This window comes from Marmota monax, unplaced genomic scaffold (assembly GCF_021218885.2).
Source record: "Marmota monax isolate L192 unplaced genomic scaffold, Marmota_monax_Labrador192_F-V1.1 WCK01_AAM20220418_F8-fsc00099, whole genome shotgun sequence".
Classification (NCBI taxonomy): domain Eukaryota; kingdom Metazoa; phylum Chordata; class Mammalia; order Rodentia; family Sciuridae; genus Marmota; species Marmota monax.
Window position 1 is genome coordinate 5,830,459 of NW_026692126.1, and position 16,165 is coordinate 5,846,623.

The following is a 16,165-nucleotide window of genomic DNA, read 5'->3' on the forward strand; positions in this document are numbered from 1 at the left end:
CTAGGCTAGGACTCTACCACCAAGCCACAATCCCAGCCCAAATTGGACATTTTTGATTGTTCATAGAAAAACTAAAATATGATTAAGAAAGAATGGATGACCCAACATTCATAGGCATGAAACTTGCTTGGGTATTCATGCTGATACCTGAACAAATTACATGATTTGCACATGCTATGCCATTCCTAAAAGATTCTTTATTAGTCCATAATATTCTCTTTAATTGTCTCTGCCCTAACTTATTTCAAAAAGTTTTTATATTGCTGGTATGTTTTGCAAATTTATTTGTTTTGCGAATAGCTATTAAGCAGATACGTCTTGCATGGCTCTACGCTAAATCCAACTGATGCAATGATGAATGGATTTCCAGAATCTACCACAAGGGTCAGAATGACATAAATACATTGATGGTTTAAAATGCTCAGTGCCAATGATGATTTTTTGGGTAATGCCCTGTGAAAGTTTAGACAAGACAGAAGTCTGATATTTTTAGCAAAGCAGAAAAATACAAATTAAAATAACTTGATTTTTTTCCAGAAGCAGTCAAATATGATTGTTTTTTTAGCCCACTCTGAATCACAAGTTCCTTCTAATATTTTGTGGTCGCAACTCACTTGGCACCCGCTCACTTTTTCTGACAGCTCAGCCAAGGTATTCTGGGCACTTACTATAAATGCTTATGCTGTGCTGGGGGACCGAGACTCTGGGATGGAGGGCCACCTGGGTGTGGACAGATATAGCTCTGTGCCACCAAACACAACAGCTAAGTCAAATGCAGACTGGATGATAAAAAGTAAACCCAGTCAAACAAATATGTTCTAACTGCTGTGGCAAATGTTTTCCTCCTTCCGGCTGCCAGCTTCTTTCAGAATGATTCCCAAAGGCTTTCTTCCTTTGTTTAGAGGGGGTCGGGGTGCGGTAAATTAATTCAAGACTTGTTGTTAATAGAAAACAAAACAAAGCAAAACAGCAAATATCTCTTTCCTTGGTATTCCTCAAAATACCCACAGGAACCCACCCAGTAGGATAGCCTGGAACAAAACACTTTTGTTCAAAGCCAACAGGGCTGGCAAAGCTGCAAGCTCTGCCCATAGCTACCCCTATTATGGGCAACCGCACAGAAATATGCAAACTGGCAAACTAGGCACATTTTATTGTTTTACAACAATATGTTTTATTGTTCTCAGGCTAAGTTCTTTGCCAAGGGCAAGGAGTACTGAAGTAGCTAGTAGCAGCCCAGTCCCGGCTGTCAGCGTGAGCCTTACCACTTCTGGCATAGCATTTTTAGCCAACAGGCATGGTGATTGCTTACCAATAAGTGGTGATGAGTTGATAATGCAGGTAGACTCAGTCATAAATGTTTTAACATTTAAGCGTTTTTTTTTTCATCCACAGCAACGCAATACTACAATGGGAAAATATTTTCTCTTAGGATGGGCAATCAGGGTGTCGATAGAAACAACTATTAAAACATTCATGAAAATAATAAAATGACTTTAAATTGAGTACATCAATAGCCAGTCTATAATGAATAAAACAAAGCTCTACTTAATTTTATCACATTTAAAATTTTTATTATTTTAGTATTTTTGCAAAGCATTTAAAAAATACAACTTTGTAGCTCTAACTATTAAAACAACAACAACAAAAATGCTCTGAAATGAATCAGAATGGAGAGGAAAAGGAAAAAAATTTTGATTTCGAGAGATTAGCTGTAAGTCAGGTGAAACTACTCAATATGTTAAAGAGTCTTCATACTGAAGTTTATCAACTCTCTAGGGATTTTTAAAAAATATGTGATGATGATTAATATTCCATTTAAGGATATTTCATTCAAGTTAGATTGTTAACAATTGTTATAATTATTCTTGTATTCTTTAGAGAAGTATGACCTTTTGAGTTATAAAGACTCATATAAACTCTGCATAAAGCTCTCAGGTTGGCCTGGCTTGCCTGGTTTAAGCAACCCTCCCTCTGTCCAGTGCACTTTATTCTTCCTCCCCTTTCACTTACTTCCAGTACCCGATCCTTTTCTTACTGTCTCACATATGAGCTCTCAAAACTGCACTAAGGAACAGGAACAGGGCAGGATAGGAGATAGATTTTGGATGCCAATTCTGCCATTCACTGTAAGATGGGGCTTATCATACTACAGTGTTGCTGGCAGATGAAATGACCTAAATAGGTTCTTTTAACATTTTAATGTAACAGAAAAATTTAAATATTATTATTGTTCTATTCCCCCAAATTATAAATACGTCATATTTTGTGCCTTGATCAAAAATGGTCCCAAATTCAGAGTATGTTGACTGTGCTTATTTCCCTCATAAAATTTTTATAAAATTTCTGAAAAATGTAAGTACAATTTTATACAAGAATGGAGGACACTCAAGACAGAGCTGTTTGATAAACACATGCTTCTTTGTTTACTTGAAGTGGGAACAAAGTAATCCTTCCATGTCTGTGAGCTGTTTTTTTCTCTTCAGGGAACATTTTTCTGCTTTGTGTCTTAGCTGCAAACACATTCAAAGAATAGGTAATTCAGAATTATATGACATAAAATAATACCTGCCCTCAGATTTCTATATTTCACATCATCGTGTTTGGGTGGGTTGCAAGTTTTATCATTTATCTTGGGCTGTGTTGTTTGTTTTTATTTGTGTATTCATTTCATCCTTACTACTTTTAAAAGAAAAGGGACATGTTCTGGTTATGTTTGGGCATTCTTTGCAAGCTATATGTTAGTCAATGATTTCTCACAACAGTAAGCATAATAAAATTTCAATACCCAATTGACTACAAGTAGTAATCCAAAAAGAGAAAATGCTAGCCAGAACCAGCCAGTGACTCATTCAAATAGAATGGACTGTGCTGTTTTTTCACAGCCAATGCCTGATTCTAAATTTCTCCATAGTTGTTCTGATAATTCTATTTTGAACACTAGATGGCACTATGAATTCACTTAATTTGGAACAAAACCAGCCCATCCATAATTTCAAAGAGAAAAAAAGATGAGAATTTTCCTTAACTGATTTGATAGTCTGACACATATTCTTAAGGAAGTGAATTTATATGATGTAACAGTTATTTCATTAAGTTTCAGTGGAAAAAAAATCCTCTTTTGGCAAGAAAAATGTGACTGTTTCTACAAACACAAACCAGTCAAATCAGCACTCAAAGTCTAGTCAAGACAAAAAAAAAATCAGACAGGCATCTTGGCTAACTTGACTGCGTTTTGACTAGCTTAAATATTTTCTTGACTAACTTGACAGTCAAAACAGTCAAGCCAGTTTGTGTATGTGCGTACAGGCTGTATTTGCACCTTGTGAAGTGAACATCTATGTTGTTAGATTTCTTTCCTGCCTCCTTTGTAGTCTGGCTGGTTAGCTCAGTTGGTTAGGGCAGTCTACTAATGAGGCCAAGGTCAGCTTGGTTTCCACCTCTGCCTGGAGGAATAAGTTATCCTCACAGGGGAAGAGCTGCTCCTTGGCTGGGAACCCTGTCCTTAACTGGCCAGCTGTCTAACAGACACCCAATCTTAAAGCATTACTTCACATGGAAGTCTAGATGACTGGAATAAACATATCATTATGAGAAGATTAAAAACAACTCCCAATGTACACCCTAATAACAGCAGATCCATGAAGCCATATTTCTGAAGAAGGAACTCAAGAGAGCTTCTAAAATCAACCCCGTTAATAGCAAAGTCTTATTCCTTGTCCATCTGCCCAAATATATTGTTAAGAACCTACTCTATACCAGGCAGGGAACTAGATATTGAAGGAGAGAGGAATGAGGAAGAAATAACCAGGATCACAATGACTTCACAATGTGATTATATCGATAAACAGGCAAATATGAGATCATGTGATAAATACCATAAGAGAGGTATATATCAACTGCCAAGGAAACACTTCTGAAATTAAAAAGAACTTACTTGATTTTGTTTAGATCCCTACCTTACCAACTCAGCCTCTGCCTCTCACCACCACATACCCAAACTCTAGGCACAGAAAATACTTGTATGTTCTAAACACATAACTCCTTCACGTATTTCTGTGTCTTTATCTGGAATGCCCTTGTCCTCGTATAATAGTTGAACTAATGACAGTCTTTGAGATCTAGCTTATATGAATGTCTGAAGCTAGACTTTCCTTTGTTTTCTTGGTAGTTTCCCATGGTGGCCGAGTAGCTGTGGAACAATAATCTCAGCACCTGTGTTAAAGAATGTCTCCTCTGTACACTGTAGGCCATGTGGAGGATGTCGCCCAGAGTGGTCTCACCCAGTGGAATTGCAAAAGTCATACCAAATCCAAGTCTTCTGAGTGCTGATTCTGTTTAACTGAGTAAGGACAACTCAATAGGGACTAGGAATATGGAGGAGTGTTTTGGGCACCCATGAAACCAAGAACATTTTTAATATTACCCAAAAATAACTGTATTTTTTCTAGATTCATTTTTGCTCATTCTGCAGCTAACATTGGCAATAAGGAATACCATCAGGGCACTACTCCAAGGGCAAAAGCACAATGTTCCCACTAGGAGCAACTGGAGGTAAAGAGCATTCATTTCCAGAAATACTTATTGGGCAATGCTCAGTGAAAGTTCATTAATACTGAGAAAACAGACTACCTTTAATTATAACTCTCAATACATTTATGTATTAAATTTCTCTACATATTTGGTATTTTTTTATTTGTTGGGAAGTTTCATTCATGTAAGATGTTTTATAAAACTTGTTTATTATGATTTGAGTCAGTGACTTTGAATTATTTTGGAAATTATTTTGATAAGAAATATTTTATATTGTGTTTCAGTAGATAAATTCAAAGAGGTGCATGCATATCCATTTATTTAAAGGCAAAATTTCATGAAACAACACATATGCCTTCTTCATGCAATTTATTCTATTCTTGTTAATTAAATGCTACTGAGAGCCACAATATTATGTCAAAACTTACAGTCTGAATAATATTGCTTTCAATATTGATTAGCTCACAAAATATACCCATGGTACTATGCAGCTAAAATAATTTTTTAAAATATTGTGTATGTGTTATATTAAAATAATTCTAAGTATGTAATTAGGTGAATAATACATTTTATTAGATAAAATAATTAGATGAACTTTCCTAAGTTACACAGTCATACACTTTGATAAGCATCCAAGTCATTTTAACATGCCTTAGTAATTTTTATTACCTAAAAATCACTTTAAATATACTAGGAGCAACATTTTTTAAAACTTGACATAAAATTTCCATAAAGTAGTAATATTTTACAGAATGTTTCAAAATGAATATACAAAATTTTCTAAAATTATAATTTAATAAACATTTAATAAATGCATACAATGCTTATTGATTTTGATTTTATGAAACCTGTCTAAATGACATGGGCCTAATTATTTAACATATATTTTCATAAATATATTGTAAAAATGGACAATATATAAATGGACAGATTATGATGATAAATAATATATCAAATTATAAAGTTATGCAATTATTTTCTTCAGTGTAAATGTGAATCTTGCTTTACTTAGATAAAAATCCTTGAAATTAATATTTTCTATTTCAAAATAAGAATATCAAGGCTTCTTTCTTGCTTTTCTCCTTTCATTTCCTCTTCTCTCCTATTCTCTCTTTTCTCTTATTTTTTTCTTCCCTTTCTTCCTTCCCCTTTCTTTCCCATACACTGTAATCTAAATACCAAGGGGCCAAGAAAGTTAGGCATAGGTTGGGAGGTAGGGGTACAGAAACATTGGTAGCCCAGAGTGAGATTATAGGAGCTGAGCAAGAGGAGGAAGTTGTCCTTGATGGGCATGGGGGTGAAGGTACATTCAGAAGAGGCCTTAATTCAAGATGTTTTATATCTGAGTAGGATGAGGGGGATATATAGGCAAGGTTAAGGGCTAGCAATAAGAGATTAGTTATAGATAGTTTCTTGATGAGATGAGTAAATATATTGATGATGATGATAATGCTAATGTTAGAGAAGGAGTTACAAGTATGGAAGAGGTAAACAAATAAAATAAACACTGGTATTGATTTGAAATTGGGAATGTTGGTGTGAACTCATGTTCATTTTAGTATATGTGGGCAGAACTATTGGTAAAAATGTGTATATATGTATTAATGCATATTTGTATATACCTAGCATTCCCTGGCTTTGTCTACTGATGTAGCTTTGTCTATTGATATGGCAATGGGAAAAGCAGTGTAGTGTCCTCATTGCAATGAACACAGCCAGCTGTCAGATCTCAGTTTCTAAACACAGCGGTTCTCATAGCTACCTGCAGAAATGGCAGATTCCAGCATCGGCACAACAAAAGTGACAGATGAGCCTGAGACATTTAGTTTTGCCAGCAAGTAAGGAAGTAGCCAAAATATGATGGAAACATAACATAAAGACACAGAAATCACTAGTATGGCAATATGTAAATCAATGGATGTGTAACTGATGTGATTCTGCAATCTGTATATGGGGTAAAAATGGGAGCTCATAACCCACTTGAATCAAAGTGTGAAATATGATATATCAAGAACTATGTAATGTTTTGAACAACTAACAATAAAAAATTAAAAAAAAAGACACAGAAATCAGCTTGAAGAGGTTCCCACTGGCAAAATCTAAGCTAATATGAACTTGAAAATATGATAACAATCCAAATAGTTAATAATCTGTTGAATAAAATAATCCATGAATGTACACTAATATTAATTAATTAAATTGGAAGATTAGGAATGGGATACTTAAGTCAAAAGATAGTTCAACAAAATTTTTAATTGAAAGGAGAAGACTTTAACTTTATTACGAAGAAGACTAGAAGGATCACTTGAATCAAGTGATCAAAATCAACATCACTATCATGGGACAAGCTGACATTTTGAGAACTCTGATAGGATGTGATAAGAATAATCCAGTATCATTTCTGCCTCATTTCTGCCAAATATACAAAATTTGAAAGTGATCATTAGAAGAACCTGATATATTTACTTGCCTGCTCAATCTCTCTATATGTAACCAATTCTCCTAACTGCTGGACACTTGGTTGGGCCCTACCCTGTGGTCATCTCCTCAGCCCCAAAGACCTGTAAGTCCACTTTCCTGTTGTATTATTAACTTGAGTGATTTTTATTTTTATTTTAGTTTTATCAAATATTTCTATTGACAGACGGTGACAAATATTCATTGTAGATACTTTGAAAAATGTAGAAGTTGCTGTTCCAAATTAATTGTTGCATTTTACTATACGATCAATTTTTCTGTATTATTCTTGATAGGTGGAGAGATATTATGAATGGGATCATAATGCCCATATCTTACATCAGTAAGTGCTGTGTTTTACTGTTTTCTCAATATTCCCTATTTTTATGTTAATAAACATTCTTCTGTGTTAGCATTTTAATGTTTGCATATTACTTCCCTTGTTATGTAACTTATCTCACTTTTTTTTTTTACCTTTGATGGTGTATCCAGTATTATTTTATTCTAAAACTCAATGTTCATAATTTCCTTATGATACAGAATTTCTGGGACAAAAGATATTATATTTATAAGATTATAATATTTGTCATCAAAATGCTCTCCAGATGTATTGTAGCCCCAGTAGAGTACAGAAGGGCCTTCCCCACACCTGTTCCACACAAGCTATTATAATTTTTTAATGTTTCCAATTTGTATTTTTATTTGTAATGATTGGCTTTGATTGTGGGAGATCAATGATTTTTAAACATATTTATTGTCTTCTCATATTTCTTTCTTCATGAATTGTTTGTAACCTTTCTAAACTTCCTTTACAGAAGTGTCTCTCTTAAAAATACATAATTGTTCCCTGAGTTCACTATTAATCCTAATCAGATACTGCTTTTCTCTACTTCAATATATCAAAGTAGTAGTCTGAGGATTATCATTTGGACCTTGAGAAACTTACAGTGCCATGGGAAATGCAGACAAACTCCAAAAGTAGGATATAAGATAAATCCTTTTTGATCAGGCACTTGCAAAATTCTGTGTGGGAATATACACAAGGAAGATATTAATTCTCCCTGTAGGGTCAAGAAACAATTTCAGAAAGAAGGTTATATTTGGGCTGTACTTCAAGGAGAAATGAGAGCTTGCAAAGTGGAGAAAACATCTACAACTAAGAGATAGTCATGATAGGACATCTGAAGCCACAAAAGCAAATGGTATATTTAGGAAACTGCAAAAGCCAGCTATGACTAGAATTTCAGATATATGCCTGGTTCAACACACCCAGGAACACACTTTCTATCTGCCCATCTCTCTAGAAAACATACTCAAAATTTTCCATTTTTGCCATATGTAAATATGAGATATGTATATTCTATTTTATTTATCAAATACTGCATAAAAATAATGAAAGTGAAAGAGACATTCTCCTAATTACCACTAAGGAAAGCATTTTCAACTGAGTTTCTATTTTCACATATCACCCCAAGCCTTAGAATTTGGTGATCCTTTATTCAAGGTTTTTAATATTAACCCATCCATTCCTTCCATTTATTTTTAAAATGTATATAGAGAAACTACAATGAGTCAGCAATAAATTTTAAAATTCACAGTCACTTTACATTAATTGTTTTTAGCCTACACATGAGATTCTCATTTAATTGGCCACAAATCCATGTATATTAAGATGCCAGTTATCCAAATGGAACAAAAAGTAGAAGCTATATTTCTACCAAAGGTTTCACACAGAAAAAAAAATGCTAATTCTGTAAAAGACACTCAATTTTTAGTGACCCAAATTATTTTTATGTTTCTATTCTTTAAGACTATTACATTAATCCTGTTCTTTAGCACCTTTTAATATACTTGAATAGGATCTTAGTTTAATTTTAAAAAATGAAATCGGTTTCCTAATGAATATCAAGCACCCTGTGTGTTCCTTTCCTAATTTTGAAAATGTGTGCTACATGCTACTTTCAGCAATACACCAAACATGCACAGTATATTTTAATCAAGTTGAAATTTTAAGGCACAAATCATAACCTTAAAAATACTTGTTTTATTACAACTTTGAACTCCTATACTGTGAAGGCACTTGGAAGATATTATAAGGATTTTAAAGCAAAATACAGCAATGAGAACAGTTTACAACTGGAAGTCATCACCAATGATTAAAAAATTCAATTAAAAAAATTAAATAACAATCAAAAACATTATTCCAAAGTTGTAACAAAACAAAATATGTTTAATTGCTAAGTGTTCTGAATAGCTGAGATGTATTAAAATTTCAGACAAAAAGAACTAAGAGTAGAACCAGAATGTCTTTGGAAATCACCTTCTCCTTAGTTTCCAGAAAATACAGCCAATGGTCCTCATAATCAACTATTAAGTCTTTCCCCATCCTGCCCAAGATATTTCATCTATTTTTTTCTCTGCTACCTCTTTCCACTGCCATGCCCATACAAAAATTAGGCAGCTTAAATGACAGTGATGCTCTGAATGTCCTGAAACATGACATTGGAAGATTTTCAGGTTTTGCTGACCACACAATGGATTCCACCATTTTGGCTGAGTTAACAACTTCCCGTCAATTTATTCAAATGGATGAATTACTTGCATATGCTCTTATACAGATATTTACTCAAGTGAGATACTCTGAATTTCCCCCTTGGAAACCTATGCAATGCCCATAACACTAGCACCCACTCAACTCTGTGGGGTCCATGACATGATTCTGCCAGGATTAGTAAGATAAGGTTAGTTCTAGGTTTTCACCTGGCACTACTTTCTAACTTCATTTCCTTTCAATGTGAACTCAATCTCAGTGTTCATTACCATAATTATAATTGGATACATTTCCACTCCAGACTAATTCTGTACCCAAAAAAAGAGATAGGAATAACATTTTGATATGAAAAGCTAACAATATTAAAGAATTCTTAGATTGAGGATCATATTTAAATCAAATTATATCAGTTTTATGATAACACACATTTGATCCAGAAGTACAATTTAATTTTTCTTTGAAACCGACATTATCAACTCTATTCAATAACCCAATAATTAACATTTGGGGATCTATTTTTATATATCTCTAGACATTTTTCACAAAATATTGTATGTGCATACACATTGTGTGTGTGTGTTTGTGTTTGTGTGTTCCCCAAATAAATGAGTAAAACTGATCATAATCAAGAACCAAATACAGTTATTATTCTGGATGCTGGCAGAAAAATTATAAGCAATATTTTGAAATCAGGGGAGCTGTTATTCAGATGTCTCAGTAGAAGAAGTCAGGGGACATTATTCAATTAGTTATAGATGCCAGAGAAACTCTTATAGGCAGAAACTTTATTAGCTAAATAGATTTTTCCTTCTCACATCTCATAATCTAATGCATTTGGCTCAGCCAGGTTTGCAACTTAATGCCATGCTGGAGAATTTTCCTCTACACCCACATGGAAGGTATTTTATAAAGTAATCAGCAGGGCTCAGCAGAGGGAAGGCTACATGTTCTGAGGATATATTTTCATGAATTTAGCAACTGCTCTGCAGAAAGCCAAGGTAAACACTGGGTCACCTGTCTACCTTATCTGCTTTTAGATAGAACGTAGTTCTACATAAATAGCATCACTCTACCTCATTTTCTTGACTTGTAAAATGAGTGACTGCTGAGTGGAACTGTCATTTTTTGGAGGCAGCCAAGCTTAGCAAGGATAGAATTTCCAGCACTTGGTCAGAATCTTTACTATTTGGTTTTTGTTCTGTCGATTCAATGAGAAACTACAGAAAACAATCCAACCTTTGTGCATCTTCTTCCTTTACTTAAGTGAAAATAACCTTTGCTTCCTCTAGCAGTACCCTGATGACACTGAATTTTTACTACACATGTTATCTGGTAAGAATATAATGATTAGCTGTCTTATTTGTAATGTAATTCTCTTAGTGATTTTATTGTTAGAGATTTTAATTTTTGACATTTATTTTCTGTTGTTTTACTTATATTAGACTTATATTAGAAAATCCACAGACCATGTTCAAATTTTAAGAACTATAGTACTTCTCCAGTGTACACTATTAGCTTCTGTGGAGAGAGAACACAGAAGCAGTTGAAAAGCAACAACCTAAAAATGAGGGGACAGCATATTCTCTCCACAGCAACATGAAAGAGAAATACAGACCCAAATCGCCAATTAGTTCACAGGAAGTATTCAAATTCTTGTGTTGTTCTGAATCGTCAAGTTCATAACGATACTTAAGATAAATGTCATGTATGAAGAGTGAAAATTGTACAGGGCTAAAGGTGGAGCTCAGTGGCAGAGTGTATGTTCAAAGCTCTGGGTTCAATCTTCAGTGTAACACAAAATTAAAATAAAACAAATGTCATAAAGTAAGGGAATATTGTTAATAATCTAATATAATCAATTATTTTATAAGTGATTTCTTTTTAAAAGCAATTTATTTGGGAAAGCTCAACTGAAGTCATACCTATTGCCTCAATTTTCTTCATGACTTTTCTCTGAAGTTGTTCCTAAAATGTTTTGAACCATGAAAAATGAAATGTATTACTGAAATCTACTAAATGAAAAAGTTCAGAATCCAGTTTACAAATAAATTTGAATATGTAAGAAATAGAGGCAATAATATGATATATTATCAATTTGCCTATGTTTTAAACAGCTTATTATTGATTTGAGTCTCTCATAGAATTTTTTTTAAATATTTGTTTTTTAGTTGTCGGTGGACCTTTAATTTTTATTTGTTTAATTATGTGCAGTGCTGAGAATTGAACCCAGTGCCTCATACCTGCTAGGCAAACACTCTACCACTGAGCTACAACCCCAGCCCTGTCATACAATTTTGATTGCCAAAAAACCTTTCCACCTATTTTTAAAACTAATATATATCTACCATAATATCCTACAAAAGATTACATTTGCTCTCTTTCTCCCAGTTCTCTTTCTTCTCTAAATCTCTTAGTCCTGCAAATAAATCTTGAACATCATTTGAGCTACATTATTTCGATCTCCAAGGGTGATTTCAATTCCAACTTCTATTTCCAAATATGTATTTAACTCCGGACCATTTATATTAGCTGAAGTATTAGATAAGATGCAAATAGTTGCATTTTCTTCCCTTTCAGATGCCTTCAGTCACCTAAGGACATCGCATAGCTGTGGAGACTGCAGAGGGTGATCCATTGCTGAAGGAACACTGGAGCAAGTGAATATCTCCATGGGAACAGCAGAGCTAATCAGGAACCCATTGATGTGTCTGAAAGGTTTTGGTAAAGGAGATTTAAAGAAGTTCAGTGTATATTAAATAGATGCAACTACTTACTTGAAAATGATATTTGCTATATAAGATCATTTTGCTACTTTGTCTTAAAATATGCATCACATTGATTCAATTTTTTAAATAGTATATGGTCATTATTTCTGTTAATAAATACATTGATAATTCATATTAAGGGTATTAACTTGGAAGACAGACAAGTCTGGGTTTGTATTCTGGCACTGCCAATTGTTAATTATGTAATTTGAGGTAATATATTTAAAACTCTCTAAATCTCACTTTCTTTTTTTAAACAACGATGGCAATGACTTCATAGAGTTTCTCTAATGACTCAGTAAAGTCTGGCAAAGTAGCTCAATGGTAGAGCACTTTCTCAGCATAAAGGTCCCTGGGTTCTATTCCTAGCACTGCAAAATAAATAAATAGAGAAAGAATCAATGAGATAATCTGTTTTGAGTACTTAGCATGTTTTTGAACCTTGTTCCATAGTTAATGATACCTACATTAATTAGGAGACCTATGCCAATCCCCTCCAATCAGAACCAGACCTGACCTGTGTCTGTTTGGAGCCCTTCAATTATCATATCACAGTGCTATAGTTATACTTCTGTAGTTTGTTATTGTTTAAAGATCCCCACGTTCCTTATTCACTATCAATTTCTGGTCAATATCTGACAACTAGCAGTTACAGCTAACTAGTAAGTTTCCAGATTCACTGAGGGTATACATTTGTAAGCAAAATATTTATCTACACCCTTCACTTTAATGCTACAGGCTTAACTATCTACCTTTACAGCTGTGAGCAAGAGGGAAATCTCACCAGCTGCTACTGAGGAGGCCCAACTGGTGCTTGTAACCTAACATGGTTGTGTCTTATTACATTTACAGAACCATTTCTGCCTCAGAGTATCCTGGGTATGTCTGGTTTAATCACTAAAGGCATCATTAGATGGCATCTGCCGTAAAATGCTCCCCAGAGGATCAAACAGAACCAACTACAAAATGCCACAGAGCAGACCCTTGGCCTCAAACATCTATGATTCAAGGTTTTAATTCTCAAGCAGTTTCTAACATCGATGACACAAAGCAACCTGTAATTGTTCTACAACACGGATCTGATGGCACCAAGACTTTCCAGGTATGACGGGTGGAATGAGGTGCTTAACTAGCAAGTGGGCCCCACAGCAGCTATAGCATCTCCTGTTTTTGTCCATCCCTCTCCATTCTCATTCATGCATTTATTCTCATTAAGGGTCTTTAAGGCTACCTAATATTTTTTATCTTGCTAATTTATATGCTTTATATAAAAATTATATCTCTAAATAAAATTCAAGAAAGTCTGAGGTATATTCTTCAGCCATATCAAGTGTCTACTCTCATCTTCCAAAGGTAAGGCATTGTCTAATGCACAACAAAATTATTTTATAACTACTTCTGATTCCTAATATCAAAATATGGGTTTTACAGTGAGTACTTTCACCTCAAATAATTTTTTTGCTGCCAAAATAACTTTTTAATAGCAACATGTTACTACTTCTATAGTGTACAATGCAAACTAACCTCTAAGAAGAGCTAAAACATTTCCTGTTTACCTAAATATAAATTCCTCTCTCATAGGTAACACAGACAACATAGCTTAAGCTAGGATGACTTATGCAAAGACACAAGACTGAATTCAACATTTTAGAGGGTTTTAAAAAAATACTTTTTAATCATAATTTCAAAAATTAAATTGTCTGAATTTTACACCATTTTAATGGAATGGTTTGATATTATACATTGGTCTGAGTTTCTTTGTGGCTGTTATGATTTGAATATGAAGTATCCCCCAAAGCTTTTATGTTAATACAGTAATGTTCAGGGTGAAACGATTGGATTACAGGAGCTGTAGTCACTCATCCTAGTTTGAATGGACTGACTGGGTGGTAAATGTAGAGAGGTGGAGTGTGGCTGGAGAATGTGGGTCATTGGGGATGTGCCCCAGAAGAGCAAGAGGGTATGGCCCCTTCATGCACTCCTGCTTCCTTGCTGTTTTGAGGGACCAGTTTCCCTCTGCCCTGCGTTTCTCCATGATATTCTGCCTCACCTTGAGCTCAGAGCAATGGAATCAGCCATGTATGGACTGAGTCACCTGATACCATGAGTAAAAGTAAACTTTTCCTACTCTGAATTGTTCTGGTCACGTATCTTAGTCACAGGAGCAGAAAGCTAACTAAAACAGTAGCCGTACTCCAAAAAATCATGAGAAGCTCAAATACTTTTCAGTCATTCTTGCCATTCCTAAGGAGTTGGCTTCATTCATAAGGTCTCAAATGACTCACCACTAAGTCACATCTCTACCATCAGAAAGAAGTAAAGAAGGGAACAACATGTCCCATCTCCTTAAACCCAGAAACTGCACACATTACACCTAGTTACATCTTATTGTCCAGAATTCAGTCACTCTACTTACAAGGAAAACTGGAAATACAATCTTTACTTCTACTGTGGAAGATGTCAAGGGATGGTCACGATGTCTGCCAACAGAAAGCAATTTTAAATGTCAAAAAGTATAAGTCAGGGCAGGGGTTGGTGCTCAGTAGTACAGCACTTGCCTAGCACATGTGAGGCACTGGGTTGGATCCTTAGCACCACCTAAAAATAAATAAGTAAAATGAAGGTATTGTGTCCATCTACAACTAAAAAATATATACATAAAAAAGAAAGTAAATTTTTTAGATACTTTATTTTGATGATTATTCATGTGTTTTTAATTCTAAATATAATAAATTTGGAATACATGAAGATAATAAGTGGTTACATTAAATACTCTTAATTTCGGAAACTAGAGGTGTTCACCCCTCTCTCTCAATAGGCTTGGGCTTATTTTTTAGTGTCATTTGTGTTTCTCAGCCTCCTTAATCTTAGGAGTATCACTTAATTTCATGGGTCCCAATTTCCTCTGTGATAGTGAAGATCAGAGAAACAGTTCAAGGCGGTTAGGAATATGAAAGGAGGGTGGACATATTCATCATGTAAACAAACAGCAGAAATGATGGAATGATGCACCATGTATACATCTTGAATGTTAGAACCATTTGTGACTCATATATAACCTGATGATCTGTACACATTCAGTTCACAAGAAATGACATGAATTGCCTGAGCGCACAGCACCCAGCTTGTAGCCTCAACATCTGCATCATACAGACAGAGAAAATACAAGTGCTAATGTGACATTTGTCCCTAAACATGTCTACTATTGGACTCCACTTTATCCCATGCTTCACTCAAACACATTTCAGGAAAAGATTTGGGAGACTTGAACACAGATGAAAACAAAGTATCCAAAAAAAAAAAGGAAGAAAGAAAGATGAATAGAGTAGAAATTAAATATTTAAGTTTTAGAGGCAAGAGGAAGAAAATAATAATTAGATAAGGTAGATGAATATAAATAATGGCTAGGAAATTCTCTAGCAAAACCCCAGAAGTGAAAAAGGTTTTTAATGAATAATTTCAGCAAAAAGCTTCTCACCAATTTTAGCACAAATTTTAAATTCTGGTGTTGTTGGTGATTAATCAAGATTATATGTGTTGACACTCATGTTTATTAAAGAAGCTAAAATTCAATCTGCTCTAATAAAAATGATAGAACCTACTACTGGAAGACAATAAAAACACCTTTATGCACATAAACACACACACACACACACAAATTGAAAGAAGATGCTGCAAAACATTATTTTCAACAATTGTGGTAAGTAATTTGACCAAAAGCCAAATGTTAGAGTGAAAGACAGAGTTAAGGATATTATAAAAGGGTTGGTCTCTTTGCCACATTCCATTCACATGAACAATGCAGATTTGACAGACAGGAATTCTTACTAACCAGGTGGGAAGAGGTGTGGTGAATGGC

At 34.4% G+C, this 16,165-nt stretch overlaps 1 long non-coding RNA gene across 4 annotated transcripts in view; it reads left to right on the forward strand.

Moving 5' to 3' along the window:
- Positions 1-16,165, forward strand: part of LOC124106927 (uncharacterized) — a 39,268-nt gene that overhangs the window by 15,532 nt on the left and 7,571 nt on the right. Inside the window, exons 3-7 of one of the 4 annotated variants that reach the window (XR_006856232.2) lie at positions 4,172-4,346; positions 4,452-4,554; positions 7,287-7,333; positions 12,119-12,262; positions 13,159-13,408. This is a non-coding gene — a long non-coding RNA (uncharacterized LOC124106927). Of the gene's footprint in view, positions 1-4,171; positions 4,555-7,286; positions 7,334-12,118; positions 12,263-13,158; positions 13,409-16,165 lie in introns of all 4 variants that reach the window. The other 3 variants (XR_009228789.1, XR_009228791.1, XR_006856234.2) reach the window with 3 other exon arrangements.